Below are 15,989 nucleotides of genomic sequence, written 5' to 3'. Positions count from 1 at the left end.
GTAATTAACTCTTTTAGTCTAATACTTATATTGTTATTTAAGGATTACATAGTGAAATGGTTTTGCATTTGGTGATGTAAGCCTTCGATCAATTAAGTTAACAATATAACTCTGTCTTTTGTTTCAGAACCATCTTTGAAACATAAGTCTTTTAAAATCTCGTATTAGTGACCTAGAATGGGACAATCTAAAGTTTCATTATAGGTCACCACCATACAATCCTAGATCTCGATTCCATTCAAAATTTTAAACCATTTCTACAATATAGTTTTGATTTGAAAATCGATAAGTAAAGTTGCAGACTTTGAAATTCTAATCTCCATTCAAATCAAAATTTTGTACTCGTTTTAATCAAACCTCTAACCTCAATTAATTGGAAAGATTTTTTTTCCTTAAGAATATATTAAAATTTATATGATATATATAAGTAAAGTTATTTTTTTTTTTTTATAGAAACGGCATGATAAATAGTACCATGGTATTTAAATTTCAAATAGAGCAATACTTACATGCAACTTAAGTCCGAATTCCTCTTTATTTATTAAAAAAACAACAACAATTTTTATTTTTTATTTTTAAAATTTTTCCCATGGTAATTTTTCATTGAGTTATTTCAAATTGTAAAAGATAACAAAGAGAAAATGTGACCTAAGTTAGTTAGTTAGAAGAGAGAGAAATAAGAAATAAATAAGAATATCTAAACTGCCATATTTGCAACCAAAATATCCCACTTGTTGAGGGACGAAATCACCCGATATAGAATTTTTTTAAAACGATAATAATAATAAATAAACCGAATATTTCTTTTTATCTTTTTTAAGAAACCGAATATTTCATTTTTAGAGTGTATAAAAATAAATACAAATTTTATCCTGTTTCCAAGCAAGGGCCCATTCGGTTCAGAAAGTTTTATATATATATATATATATATAACGTAACTTTGATGGTGAGATATTCCTTAAGAAAATGAAGGTTATTCGATAATTATTTGATTTTTTTAAATTAAGATTATTATTTTTTACTATAATTTATACCATGGTTAACTTCTTAACCAAATTTTAGAAACGAAAGTTATTTTTTTAAGATTATTTTTTTAGCTTTCAAATTTTGGCTTGGTTTTTTAAAAACAAAATGATTATCAAACGGGACCAAAATAATTTTACAATTTTTAAATATGAGAATAATTGCAAAATTACCTATCATCAAATTTTCAACAGTAAAATTTGAGCTACAAACTTATACAATATTAACATTAGACCTCGAAGTTACAATAGTGGTAGAAATTTGACTCTCAAATGGTAAAAATTAAACCCTCGAACTTATACAATTGTTACAATTTCAACAATTATATAAGTTTGAGAATCTAGTTTTAATATTTTGTATAAAATTTATGCTTAATTTTTACAATTGAAAGTTCAAGGGTATAATTACAACTACTATCATACTTTAGGGGTGGATTTTGCAATCTGCATTGGAAATAAATAAAAGAAGTCAATCCAAACACAATGTTTTTAGTACAATCCAAACACAACTTAGTTTAGTAGATAAGATGCCAATTATCATCTCCATGATACGATGATTTGATTTTGTATTATATTGTTGAATTAAAAAATATTTTGTTTTTGTTAAAATACTATTTTAGTTGGTCTCTGTATTTTGAGAATTGTTCGATTTTGATCTATATACTTACTTTTTCAAAAACATTTTATAATCTATTAAAATTGTCACCGTATATTTTGAAAGTAGATTTACATATTATATCTGTTTATAAAAATTATTATTATTATTTAATCATAATAAAATTTAATCTTATGACAATAAATTTAAGATTCATTAAAAGAAAATATATTTGAAATTATTGGACTAAAATTGGACAAATTACATAGTACATAAATCATCATGCTAATTTAATCCATACTTTAAAAAAATAGAAAAAATGGAAAAGAAGAAAAGAATAATAGCGGGTAATTGAATGCTGCTTACCAAACAAATTCTAACCAAATCTTTTATATTAAAGTCTATTGGAAATAATAATAATAATAATAATAATGAAGATGATATAATAATAATAATAATAATAGAAAAAGAAGTGGATAATTGAATGCTACCAAACAAATTCAGAGAACTTTTTACATTTAATGTATATTCATAAAATGTCTGCAGGTCTACATCATTCACGAAAAATAATTATTGATGCCCGTTCTCTCTATTTATTTTATTTATTTTTTGAGAAAGCTTGAATGTAATTAATCATTATTACAATGAGATAATCACTTAGCTATATTGCATTAGTTAAATTATACAAAATATTTTTAAATTTTGTACTTTATATGAAAAATATTATTGGATTTTTAAAAGTTTCAAAATTATCCATAAACTTTAAAAAGATATTCAAACATATATTTATTATTAATTTTGGATGAAAACCATAAGAGTTCTATTTGAACTTTCAAAAGTTCAAAAAATACTCTTACACTAAAAAAAAAAGTTCAAAAATACTCTTATTATTTATATTGAACACAAAATATTAATATTCGTTTCAAAAACATCATTGAAATTTCAAAAGTTGCATTAATACTTTTTTTAGTATAACAACTACGGGAACGAGGATCGAATCTTCAACCTTTGGAAAAGAAAGTCGTGAGGTATTTTTGTAACGAGGTATTAACGGTTTGTTTTCATATATTAACAGTAAAAGGTTATTTTAACTTTCCTTTAAATTTAATGGTATTTTAAAACTTTTAAAAGTTTCAAGGTATTTCTGAAATGAAATATTGACGGTTTCATCCAAAATTAATGGTAAATGTATTTTTTTAAATATTTTTGAGAGGTTAAGCATACTTTTTATACAAATTACAAAGTTAAGGATATTTTATATAATTTAATCTAATATATTTAATTATAAAAAAATATAAAATATTAACCCATGTTCTTCACTTGCATTGTTCAAATAACAAACGCCACCAGATTCATAAGATTCCCCCTCTAAACTTGTGGTTTATCTGAAATAACAAATATTTGGTGGGACCTACTACTTTTCTCTCTATTTTTCACATAGTTATCATGAGTTCCACCTATCACATCTCCCTCTACTTTTTATTTTAAATTTATCCTGATATTTTTTTATTTTATTTTTATGAATATTCTTTTTTTTTTTTTTTTTTTTTTATGAATGACAAATCCAACCTAATTCAATTAATATTTGAGCTGGTTAGAAATCATGAGATTCCTGATTAAAAATATATAATTTTTAAATAAATTTTAGGAATCATATATTTACAATGCATGGGGTATATTCAAATTAAAAAAACAGATAGAAAAAACACATTAATATTCATATCCTTTCTCCATTTCCATTAATACATTTTATTATAACATATATATATATGGTTATGTATCATATGCTCAAAATTCGAAATATCGATGTCGATTGAAATATCGTGATCTCGATTTTATGAAAATATCGATATTGATGGAAATATTAGAAAATTTTATGGAAATCAATGGAAATTGTTATAATTAGCTAATGGAACTTGATTGTGACCTAATAAGACTATATTTGACCACTTTTAATCATCATTTTTATAAATTAATATAATATTTAGAGTGGTAGTATAAATATCTGTGTAAATGTTGATGCAATGGCATAATTTTAATAGATAAATAAAAAATAATTACAAAATAATATCAAATATTGGTAATTAATTGCATAATTAAAGGACGTTAAATGTTTGCATACAAAATAATTGTAAATTATTTATTATAAAACCTACATGTCTAATACCAAAAAAGGACCTTGGAGCATCTAATCCATAAACTTGACAGTGCAATATTGCTCCCAGGTCATCCTATATTGAAAATGTCGAAAATAGTTATTTAAATGAAAATGATAGGACGCATATGGCCAACATGTAGACCTTATTGGTGGATACATCTCATTGATTGATGACAATCTTCCTCCTTCATATGGATAATAACTATTATGTGGAAAGTTAGACTAGCAATTGTTATGGTCAAGTCTTGAAGGACCATCATAATTTGAGTAAGAATAATTACCTTGACCATAATTTTGTTGTACTACTTATGACCATGATTTTCTAAGTTTCTTCTTGGAAATGAAAATTTTGGATGGTAAAAGAAATAAAACTCAAATCAATTCAAATGAGAGATGAAATGATATGAAAATCCAATGATTAAGTTTGAATGAAATTAAAAATAAATATATGTTATTTTTATCAATTTTGGTTTCTTAGAAATGAAAGTGTACAAAAAATAAAACTTACATCAATTTGAAATGATGTGAAAATTCAATGGAAAAATGTTTGAGTAAAGTTAAAAATAAATATATGGTATTATTTTGTTTCAGTTTTGGTTTCTTGAAAATGAAAGCTTTGGATGGTAAAAAAATAGAACTTACATCAATTGAAGGTGAAATTATACATTGACGTGTGAAACCATACAAATTCATGTAATCAAGACAAGTCTACAAACCTTAAAAAAAAAACTTTCATGAGCCTAATTTATTTTTAAAAAAATCAAATTTTTTATCGAAATTGAAATTTCCCTCCTACCAAAATTTTGAGTCCGTCGAAATTTCAACTGAAATTTTAAACCATGTATATATCCTACAAAATTCAGAAATTTTGGAGCGTTGGGAGAGAGGAAAACAAACCAATAGATCATGTCACATTCCCACACAAATGTCATAAATAGGATTTTGACATATTTTGATATAAATGTCATAAAGTCTTTCATATTGTAACATCTTATTTATCAATTTTATGATTGTATTTACTCATGAAATTTTAGTTTAAAAACAATATAAATGCTTTCTGTCTAAAAGAGTATTTGAACTTTTATGGTTCTAAAACTCTTGAACTTCTATTTTCATTTTTTAGAAAGAAAATAGGAAAACATAAATTCAAGCTTTTCATAAATATGAAAAATAAACTTGACAAAGATTAAATTAAGAAATAAAAATAAATAAAGTTTACAAAATAGTCACAAACCTGAAAATAAAATCCAATTAACAACGCTATAAAAGGTTATCATGGTTGAGTCCAATTTTTTTTATTTTGTCCAAAAAAAAATAATACCAACATATCTATTTTATTTTATTTTCTCTTAAAAGCTGCAACCGCAAAAAGAAAATTAATAAGAGAATAAATATATAAAGAAAAATAAGAGTGACAATCATATGTATGAAGAAAGATATTTTAAGTAGTTGTCATTTTCAAAAGAGGAAAAAATATAGACAATAGAAAGAATAGAAACTAGGAATATATTGTTGTTTAAAATAAGTAAAAGATGACAGTTCTATACCCTCAAAAGATGAAAAAGTGAGAAAGAAAAATATATAAGTATAAAAAGAAGAAGTTAATGATATACCTCTTAAATTGTTGTTGAGAATAAGAAGTATTTCTCTAGTTTAAGATTGTAGAAAATGGAAAGGTTAGAGGAAAAATAATACAAAAAATTATAAATATAAAATATAAACAGAAGAAGATAATATATCTCTTAACTCTGGTTGATTGTTGAGAAAGAGAATAATAGTTTTTGGGTAATACTTGGGTGCATCTCGGATATCACCGATTTTTGTGCATCCCTTTCTCACTACTCACATAAAAAATATTAAAATATTTTAAAAAAGAAAAAGGAAAAATTTGCCACATGACAAGTTATGATTGAACAATTTGGTGGGATACATAAATATATGTGATGTTCGGGATGCACCTAAGTATTTTTCTAGTTTTTTCTTATAATTGTATGATGTAAGATAAGAAAGGAAGATGATCCAAAACTTTTGAGATTCTAAAACTTTTGATATTCAACAATTAAATGATAAATTTTGGCCTTTTTAAATTACAATCTATTAAATGGAATTTGACAAATCTTGCCTCACATTGATGGGGAGATGAGTGAAATATGTAATATATATATATATATTATTAACCAAGAAAATAAAATTCTGCACTATAGTTAGTTCAGCACTAATAAAAAATTCCCAAGGAATTCTAAGAATTCTTGTTATACGCTCGTTCCAACCCTCAATTCTCTTTTCTAGGCTCATTGATATTGAATCAATCGAACGCACTTCTAACACTTGTTCAGCCATGGATGCAAAGAGACTCAGCGAGTGAACTAGGTTTTGGTATTTCTTCTCATGCTTCTATTTCTTCTGTTAAAGGAGATTCGGAAAAAGATGGAATAGGAAGACGTGTTTCCAAAATGAACAAGATACAACATTAAACAATATAACTTATGAATTATGGCCTCTTATTAAATAAGGAGATGAAAAGTAAAAAAAAAAAAAAAAAAATGTAACTTTCGCTATGTTGAATATATTGTAAAATGACAAAATTTTCACCAAATGCAAGAATAAACAAAGTTATAATTAAATGGTAAAAGGTTTCTCCCCCATTCTTCCTTTTATATATACAAAAGATTTAGTGTAAGAAGCTTGCAAAAATACTAGGATTCTAAAAATTTTGATATTACATTTTTAGTTATACTTTAGGATAAATTTATAAATTTTAGAATTAGTTTCGAATCCATTTTATATTCAACATTTTATTAATAATTAAAGTTTATTTGAGATCATTATTTTAAAATAATTGTTCAATCAATTTAATACGTGCAACTTAAAAGGAATATGATAACAAAAGTTGAAGGGGTGATGATCATAATCATATGGATATCTAATAAGATATTTTTAAATAAATTAGTTGGTAAAAATAATTTGACAACACTTTTTAAAATTAAAATATGAAATTAATACATAGTTGCATATTGAATATAAATTTTAACTTAATCTATTCTTTTTTTTATATATATATTAGTTTGAAATTACCTACATTGTATGTATTTCATAAATTTTAAAATATAATTTTAATAAAAAGTTAAAATGTTAGATATAATGCAAATGTGAATTTATAACTATTACAAAGTTAATATTATATGATCTTAGAATTTTCTATATGCTTATGTCACCACTCTTCAAATGCATCTTGAAAAGGTCATTTTTTCTACCAGTGTAATGAAATGGATTAGTAAAACTTTTTGAAATCTCAAAACTTCCTTTTAAATTCTCCCAGAAATCTTTAAAATTTTATAAATGAATAAAAAATATTAAACATGAATGATATATATATATATATATATTTGTTTCATTCATCAACAACTATTGGTGCATTTAAATTATAATTAATTCGATTTACAACTATAAGTTAATGAACTATCATTTTTTTTAAACTTTCAACATTTAAAACAATGAGTGGAAAAAAATCCATATTTTTAGTGATATGAACTTGAAGTGTTTCATCACTTTTTGAAATTCGATACTACTATTTGTAATGTGAATGAAAAATTTTGGATCAATCTAAATTGTCACGCCATTTATGACGAAATTCCAAATTATTAAATTTGAGATCAATTAGAAGTTGACATGTGTCCCAAATTGAAGTTGAATACAAATTATGATGACATCGTGTGGTTTCATCATGACCGTTGAATCGGATAAGATTAATTTGACCCAATTTGGTATTATTGTTTGGGTTAAAGTCCTACTGAGCCCAAAAAATAGGTTGAATTTGACCCAAATGTCAAATCAAGCTCAAATCCAATTAATCGGACCCAAAGGCCAGACCCATGGACCAACCAAACCCAAGCTCACGAGGCCCACCAGAGTACTCTATAAATAGAGGAGCTCTCCTTATTTATGGAGGTCAGAAATTCTATACTCCAAAGGACCTAGAGAGAACTATCCCAACAATCAAAAGACATCCAAACTCCTGAAGCTGATTACACTTGAGGACTAAAGTCCTTTGAAGATACAAGCATTCTGTCCACACTTGAAGACTGAAGTCCTTTGAAGATACAAACATTCTTCTAAGAATCCAAGCTCAAAAACATCCATACGCATATAAGATGATACTTCCGTTCTATATGTTTGCCACGCTTGTGACTCCTAGGCTCCCTGGAGTTTTCCACAACACCACTATTTGTGGGCCTAGACATGTCTGGAACAACTTCCAAATCAGTTGATAACGAGCAAAAATGCACGTTATCATAGTGCTAAGTTCTTAAACAATACTAGCTTGCGCTGAAAAATATGTTAAATTGCGTCCAAAAACATTAAGTTTACAACATTGTGGTCGCATGCGTTCATCGCATAAAAACAATTGATTTTGGTGTTTTTATACAGAATATGCATTGACGCAAAGCGAAAAGAGCAATCACAAGAGAATCAACGGACGAGCATAGCATTATCACAAGGCTTTGCGGTGATTTATGTTCACAAACATCTGCCCAAGAAGGATTGCCGCATAGAGTCGGCGCATCTGGTGAAAGGCATAATTAATCACAATGGGACAGAAAGCTGATGACGGTCGAATCCGAATTAAGTTGACAGCCGCTAACGATAACAACTACATCCAGCTTTTCGGTGACAAATATTCGTTGCATCAGTCAGAGAATTAAAGTCATCCCAACCGTGCAATCATAAGAGAGAAACAGCCTTTCACCCCAGAAGCTCTATAAATATCAAAGGCATCCTTCAGAAAAGGGGGTTTGAAAATTCATAAGTTCGGATCAGTTAGCTTAGCACGTCTTTGTCCATAGTTTTTTCTTTTTATTTTAAGGCGAAACAAGAGAAGTGTAAAGACGTCGAGATCACTCAGGTCAATTCGAGAGAGAATCTTGAAGCGTAGAAGCAGAGAGCGAGCCGACTCTCGCGAGAACAAGATTATCTTTTGAACACGAGTAGAAAGACAGTGTAAAAGCCTAGGAAGCAAAAGATTACTATCGGGCTCTTTATTCTATCCTTGCATTGTTATTTTGTACTTCATCTTTATATTTATACCATGGAAGTTTTTATTCTACATCTGTTCACTTTCTTAGTATGCATGAGTAGCTAAACTAGTCGAATGGGTTGAGAAGAACTAAGCTAACATGACCTAAGAAGTTCATTGCTTGCGAATATCTTGTGTTATGCTGTGCCAAATATCCCTTTAGAGCTACTCGAGAAAGAGTCCGAAGAAAGAACCTAAGACTCGAGAAAGCTAGGTTAGAATTTAGACTCGAGAGAGCAAGATTAGAACTACATAAACAAGAGATAGGGACTTAGAGATAAGTTCTGTTTGCCAACCTGCATCACATGCATCCTAGAGATAGGAATGATATTATGTAGTCGCATTATTTGTGTGTGTGTCATTTTGTCATCGCATAAATAAGAATAGAGGCTTATGTTTGGGTCCTATAGATGTCGTGGCATTCGCACCGAGAGGTGGTTTACTATTATATGCATGTTGCATGATCACATAGCATGAATGCATCCTAGGAAGTGTTAGCCAAAAATTTTCTCAACCCATTCACCGCATACTCATCGCATCTTCCGTTTATTCAACTCTTTTCAAACTCTGCCGCATTTGTTTATTTTTCATTACCGTAAACATCAACCTTAACAACTATTGATTTATTTGGTTACCGCAAAGTTTTCCTAAAAATTACCACCGCAACCTATTTTTCCAAGTCACTGAGTTCGACCCTAGACTTACCAGGAAACTCAGTGGGGTTTACACTTGGATTTCACTTAGAAAACTTGAGTGCTCAACGCATTTAATCCACACTTCCACATCATATAACAACATCAGTCAAGAACTTTCTGAGTCAAACGACCTCTTTAGTAGCTTCACAAGCTGCTACATACTCGACATCCATCGTAGAGTTGGCGATGCACTTCTGCTTAGTGCTTCGCCATACTACAGTTCCTCCGTTAAGAGTGAAAACTGACCATGAAGTAGATTTTCGAGAATCTTTATCAGTTTGAAAGTCAGAGCCCATGTATTCAGTAAGGATTAAATCCTTAGTTCTATACACGAGCATGTAGTCTCTCATTCTCTGAAGCTACTTGAGGATGTTCTTGACTGCGGTCCAATGACCCTGTCCTGGATTAGATTGATACTATCCCCACAGGGTAACAAATGTCTAGTCTAGTATAGAGCATCACATACAACAAACTGCCAACGACAGATGTATAGAGGACTCGTCTCATCTTCTCAACCTCTTGAGGTGTCTTAGGACACATTTTCTTAGACAATGTAACTCCATGCTTGAAAGGTAGTAGGCCCCTTTTGGAGTTCTGCATCGAGTACTTGGGCAACATCTTGTCAATGTACGATGCCTGAGACAACGCTAGCACTCCGTTCTTCCGATCTTGAAAGATCTGAATACCAAGAACAAACTGAGCCTTTCCTAAATTATTCATTTGGAATTGGGTCGCTAGTCAGTTCTTAACTGCAGTTAGTAGTCCTACATCATTCTCAATGAGTAGGATATCATCTACATACAACACTAGGAAAACTACTGAACCGTTGATGATTTTCTTGTAAACACAAGGTTCATCAACATTTTAGTCAAAGTCGTACAATTTAATCGCATTATCAAACCAAATGTTCCAAGATTGAGACGCTTGTTTCAACCCATAAATGGACCGATTCAGTTTGCAAACTTTTTGCTCTTGACCTTGGGCTATGAATCACTCGGGCTGCACCATATAAATGGTCTCCTCAAGATTACCATTCAGAAAGGCAGTCTTGGCGTCCATTTGCCATATGTCATAGTCATAATAAGCGACAATGGATAGGAGGATGTGGATAGACTTCAACATGGCAACAGGCGAGAAAGTCTCCTCATAGTCAACTCCCTCCACTTGGGTATAACCCTCTGTCACAAGTCTAGCCTTGAAGGTTTGCAGCTTCCCATCAACACCCTGTTTCCTCTTGTAGATCCATTTGCAACCTATAGGTTTTACCCCATCAGGTTGATCTACAAGATCTCATACTGAGTTGAAGTACATCAACTCCATCTCGAGATCCATGGCTTTGACCTATTCATCCCGATCAACATCCTCCATTTCCTTCTGATAAGACAACAGATCCTCAACCTCTCATTTAGCTACCATAGCCAAGATTTTAGTGAAACCCATATAGCGAACAGGTTCGTAACCCTCCCACGATGTTGAGGTTCCCTTAACTCTTGAGGTGGAACTGACCTACTAGATGAACTACCATAAACAACTCTTATTGATGGAGCAGGCCATTCAACAACTCTTGTTGAAGTTTCAGTAGTTTCGTTGGAAAGCTTATGCAACACGATCTTACTACGTGGACTGTGCTCCCTAATATGATCCTTCTCTAGGAAGGAAGCGTTCGTAGACACAAATACTCTGTTTCTATAGGATCATAAAAGTAACCCCCTCGTGTACCTTTGGGGTAGCCTACAAAGAGGCACAACGTCGAACGTGGTTCCAATTTCTTTGGATTAGCCTCAAGCACATGTGCTGGGCAACCCCATATGCGGAAGTGACGCGAACTAGCTTTACGCCCATTCCATAATTCCAAAGCTATTCTCGCAACACTCTTGGAAGGAACACAGTTGAGGATATACATTGCAGTCTCCAATGCAAAACCCCAAAACGAATCCGGTAAGGAAGTGTAACTCNAACACTCTTGGAAGGAACACAGTTGAGGATATACATTGCAGTCTCCAATGCAAAACCCCAAAACGAATCCGGTAAGGAAGTGTAACTCATCATCAACCGAACTACGTCCAACAAGGTTCTGTTTCTCCTCTCTGCTACACCATTCTGCTGAGGTGTACCCGACACTAAGAGTTGGAAAACGATTCTATGTTCTATCAAATAGTTCTAGAACCCCGAATCTAAAAACTTTCGACCCCAATTCGATTAAAGTGTTTTAATTCGTCTATCCAACGCATTTTCAACTTCAGCCTTGAAGTCTCTGAACTTTTCAAAGGATTCAGACTTCCATTGTATCAAATAAACATACCCATACCGAGAGTAATCATTAGTAAAGTGATAAAATACTCATAGCCTCCCCTGGCTCGCACTTTCATCGGATCACAAAGGTCTGAATGCACTAACTCTAGAGGCTCTTTGAATCGATAATTTTTTCTAGTAAAAGGTCTTTTAGTCATCTTGCCTTCAAGGCCAGATTCGCACACCGGTAAAGAATTTTTCTCTATCTCACTTAGAAGTCCATTCTTCACCACCCTCTCAATCCTATTAAGATGTGTCCTAATTGAAAGTTCCAAAGTTGGGCATTTTCCCTTGGATAAACTTTTTGTCGTTTATTTTGAGTGAGATGAGAGAAAATAGGGAAAAGGGAAAGAGTGAGAGAAAAATGAGTGAGATATGAGAAAGTTGGATGAAAATATGAGATCTTTTCTAAAGTTAATATTTGCTAATTTAAAAACAATTTCTTTTAAGAAAAACTTTTAATCAAATTCAAAATTTTATCTTTTTTAGTTTTCTTTTTATTTTTATGATGTTTTAAAAATAGTAAACAATGAAAAAAAGTGGAAGACTAAATTAAATAAAATTATATGAAAAATAAAAATAAGTCAGACAAAATAGAGTACCTACAATGAAAGTTTACTATTTTTATTTTTATTTTTATTTTTTTTTATAGAGGAGTACACATGTGCGATTTTTTTTAAAAAATAGAGTTTAGAGTTTACTTTTTTTTAGCATGTCGTTTAATCTTATTTTAGGAAACAATGTGCGCATTTAACAATGTAGTTAAATTGGACAAAATAGTTTGCATTCATAGCATCAACAAATTTTTGAATATGTTGTTATATTGTAAGTAGAATATGTTCCAAATAGAAACCGAACAAAATTTTTGTTCAATAACAATGACATCCTATTTAGTAATTGCTAAACATGCATTTGGTAAGGTTGGGAATGACCCACACTTACCAAGGTCCAAGGCCCATAAGAGAGTCACATGGTGAACTCCACCTTCTCTTATCCCACATTGGAGAGTTAAGGAGTTACTAGAGGGTATAAATAGGAAAGCACCTCTAGTGACTTGCAAAAATGGGTAAAGGGGTAGTAGAAGTGTAAACCCTGAACCCTATTTTCCCTACTTAAGTATGTTAAATAGCATCTTGTTTAAGATTAAGCTTATGATAATGTGTTATGATTGTAAGGAAAAAGTTTAAGAATGAATGAAGAAGGAAGAAATGTTCAAGTGTTAAGTGTTTGAAGCTAAGGGTGGTTGGCCTTATACGTCGAAGGTGATGCCTAGTGTGTTGCATCAAGTTGAGGGTTAAAATGGGTGTGGACATTGTTTGTTTGGTTGGGTGAGATTGAGCAACTATGTTTGCGTGAACAAAGAAATAGTTTTATGTCTTTTTGTCTTCTTTTCTTTTTAAAGCCTTAGCTGTTGAATGCTTTCTTGATTTCGATTCTGAGAAAACTCTTTTTTCTCTTCGGATTCTAACCCTCCATTCAACAAGTGCACGTTTGAAGGGGGAGTTGTATTAATGTTAGGGAGCAATCGACAAGAACAATTCCAACCACGGTCGTGCCGAATTTGCTTTCAAGACGGTACTTTCCACGACACAATGAATAGCCTTCGAATCTAATGAAAAATAATAATTTGAAAGCAAATTTACCAATGTCGATCAAATCTGGGAAAGTTCTTCTAGATCTGTCTAAATTGGAGCCACTCGGTGGAGCCAATTACCGTCACTGGTCCCAAAAGCTATTGATCTTCTTCGAGCAATTGAAGGTAGATTATGTTCTAACCATGGACTGCCCTACCAAATCCAAATCTGATGCAGATTCCTCCAAGGATGATTTTACTGTCACAGATCTGATAACCTCAAAAGATGTTTCTATCAATTCGATTCCAATTGTGGACACTGAAAAATTTGAAAAGGATAATCAAACTGTCTACAACCACTTGCTCAACCACATGACAGATTCACTGTTCAACTTGTGTCCAGAAATGTTCAAAGGTGATTTGGAATAGCCTAGAATCCAGATATGGAAGGGACGACACTAGTAGAAAGAAATACGTAGTGGGCAAATGGTTACAGTTCTAGATGGCCAACAATAAACTAGTCATAGAGAAAGTTCATGAATATGCAAATTTAGTGGCAAACGTACTTTTTGAAGGCATGAAGATGTGCGAGGTTCTTCAAGCAAATGTGTTGCTTGAAAAGTTTCCAGCCTCTTGGAGTGACTATCGTAACCACTTGAAGCACAAGAAAAAGGATCTTACACTATAAGAGCTCATTGATCACATGCGCACCGAAGAGATAAACAGACAAAAAGATAAGATGAACTATTTATCAATGAATTCGGTTAATGTTATCCTTTTTTAATCTTCCAATGTGAAGGAAGGTTCAAAAACAAAGGGAAACAAACAGCAAAGGCATTACAGAAGAAGGGTCAATATAAAGGTGCTAGTGGATGAATTGAGAAGTCTAAAGTGATTTGTTATGTAAATGGGAAATCTGGATATAAATCCTACCAGTGCACCCAAAGAAAGGGAAGGCCAGATCAAAATTATGTTGTTGCCAAACCAGTCCTACAACCCAACATTATCGAGAACGATATCATTGTTGCAATTGTCGTGGAGGCAAATTTGGTGGAGAACAAGTTTGATTAAATCTTGGACACTGTGCATCAAGGCACTTCTGCTCAAACTGGGATCTTTTCCATAACTTCCAAGACACCAACAGTGGCGAATGTGTTTTCATGGGAAATTTAGAAACTGCTGGTGTTCTTGGGAAAATGGAAGATTTTATTGAAACTTATTCAGGAAAAACTCTATCCCTTAGTGATGTACTGTATGTTCCTTCTTTGCGTAGGAATTTGGTGTCTGAGAGTGTTGAACAAAGCGAGGCTTAGGAATTTGTTTGAAGCTGACAAGGTAGTCATCGCCAAAAATGGTGACTTTGTTTGTAAGGGATATCTATCTGATGGTCTGTTTATATTGAATGTTTTTCCTATTGTTATTTCCATGTGTGTAAATGCCTCTAGTTTTGCTTACATAGTTGAACCATTTGATGTGTGGCATGGTAGATTAGGACATGTTAATATTGCATCAGTTATAAGGCTTAGAAATTTGCATCTTATTAATGTTTCTAATTCACATGAAAATAATAATTTCCCAATTTGTGTAGAAGAAAAATTTGCGAAAAAGCATTTTAAATCAATAACGACATGTAGCACTTACTTAATTGAACTAATTCACACAGATTTAGCTGATTTTAGAAATATTATGAGTAGAGGTGGTAAAAAATAATATATATCTTTTGTTGATGATTGCTCTAGATATACAAAAATTTACCTTCTACAATTAAAGGATGAAGCTAGTAGCATGTTTTTGAAATTCAAGCCTGAAATAAAAAATCAATTAGATAGAAGAATACAAAGAATTAGATCCGATAAAGGAAGTGAATACATTGACACTTTCCTTAATGAATTCTGTGAACTAAATAGTATAATTCATGAAGTAACTACTCCATATTCACCTCAAAAAAATGGCATAGAAGAACGTAAGAACAGAACCTTAAAAGGAATGATAAATATTATATTATTAAGTTCTAGAGTATCCGATAACATGTGAGGGAATTTTTGCTAAGTTCCTCACAAAAGACTGGATAAGACTCCTTACGAGTTATGGAAGGGTTATCCACCTAACCTAGATTATTTAAGAGTATGAGGGTGCTTAGCCAAGGTAGTATATCTAGAATTTAAGAAACCTACAATAGGATCTAAAACTTTTGACTGCGTTTTTATCGGTTATGCTAATAATAGTGTTGCATATAGGTTTATGTGTTTAAGTGATAACTATTGGGTTTATGCCATAAAACTCGTAGATTGTAAATGTAAATAATTGACTGTCATCAATAAAGAGTTGTCGATATTATTTCAATAAGTGTTATTGATTATGTTGTATTCGTTTTTGTCTTAATAATGTAAAGAGTTATCGATGTTATTTCAATAAGTATTATTGATCGTGTTGTATTCATTTTTGTCTTAATCATCCTAAATCCAATAAACTAACCTCCTAGGTTGTCTTATGAGTCTTAAACTATATGTGAAGACATATAAAGATCAATGTTTAAGATACATCCTAAAAGGTCTATAGTACAAGGATAAAGTTGGGTAT

The sequence above is a fragment of the Benincasa hispida genome, chromosome 5 (assembly GCF_009727055.1).
Source record: "Benincasa hispida cultivar B227 chromosome 5, ASM972705v1, whole genome shotgun sequence".
NCBI classification, from domain to species: Eukaryota; Viridiplantae; Streptophyta; class Magnoliopsida; order Cucurbitales; family Cucurbitaceae; genus Benincasa; species Benincasa hispida.
Note: the sequence above shows the minus strand (reverse complement) of the source record.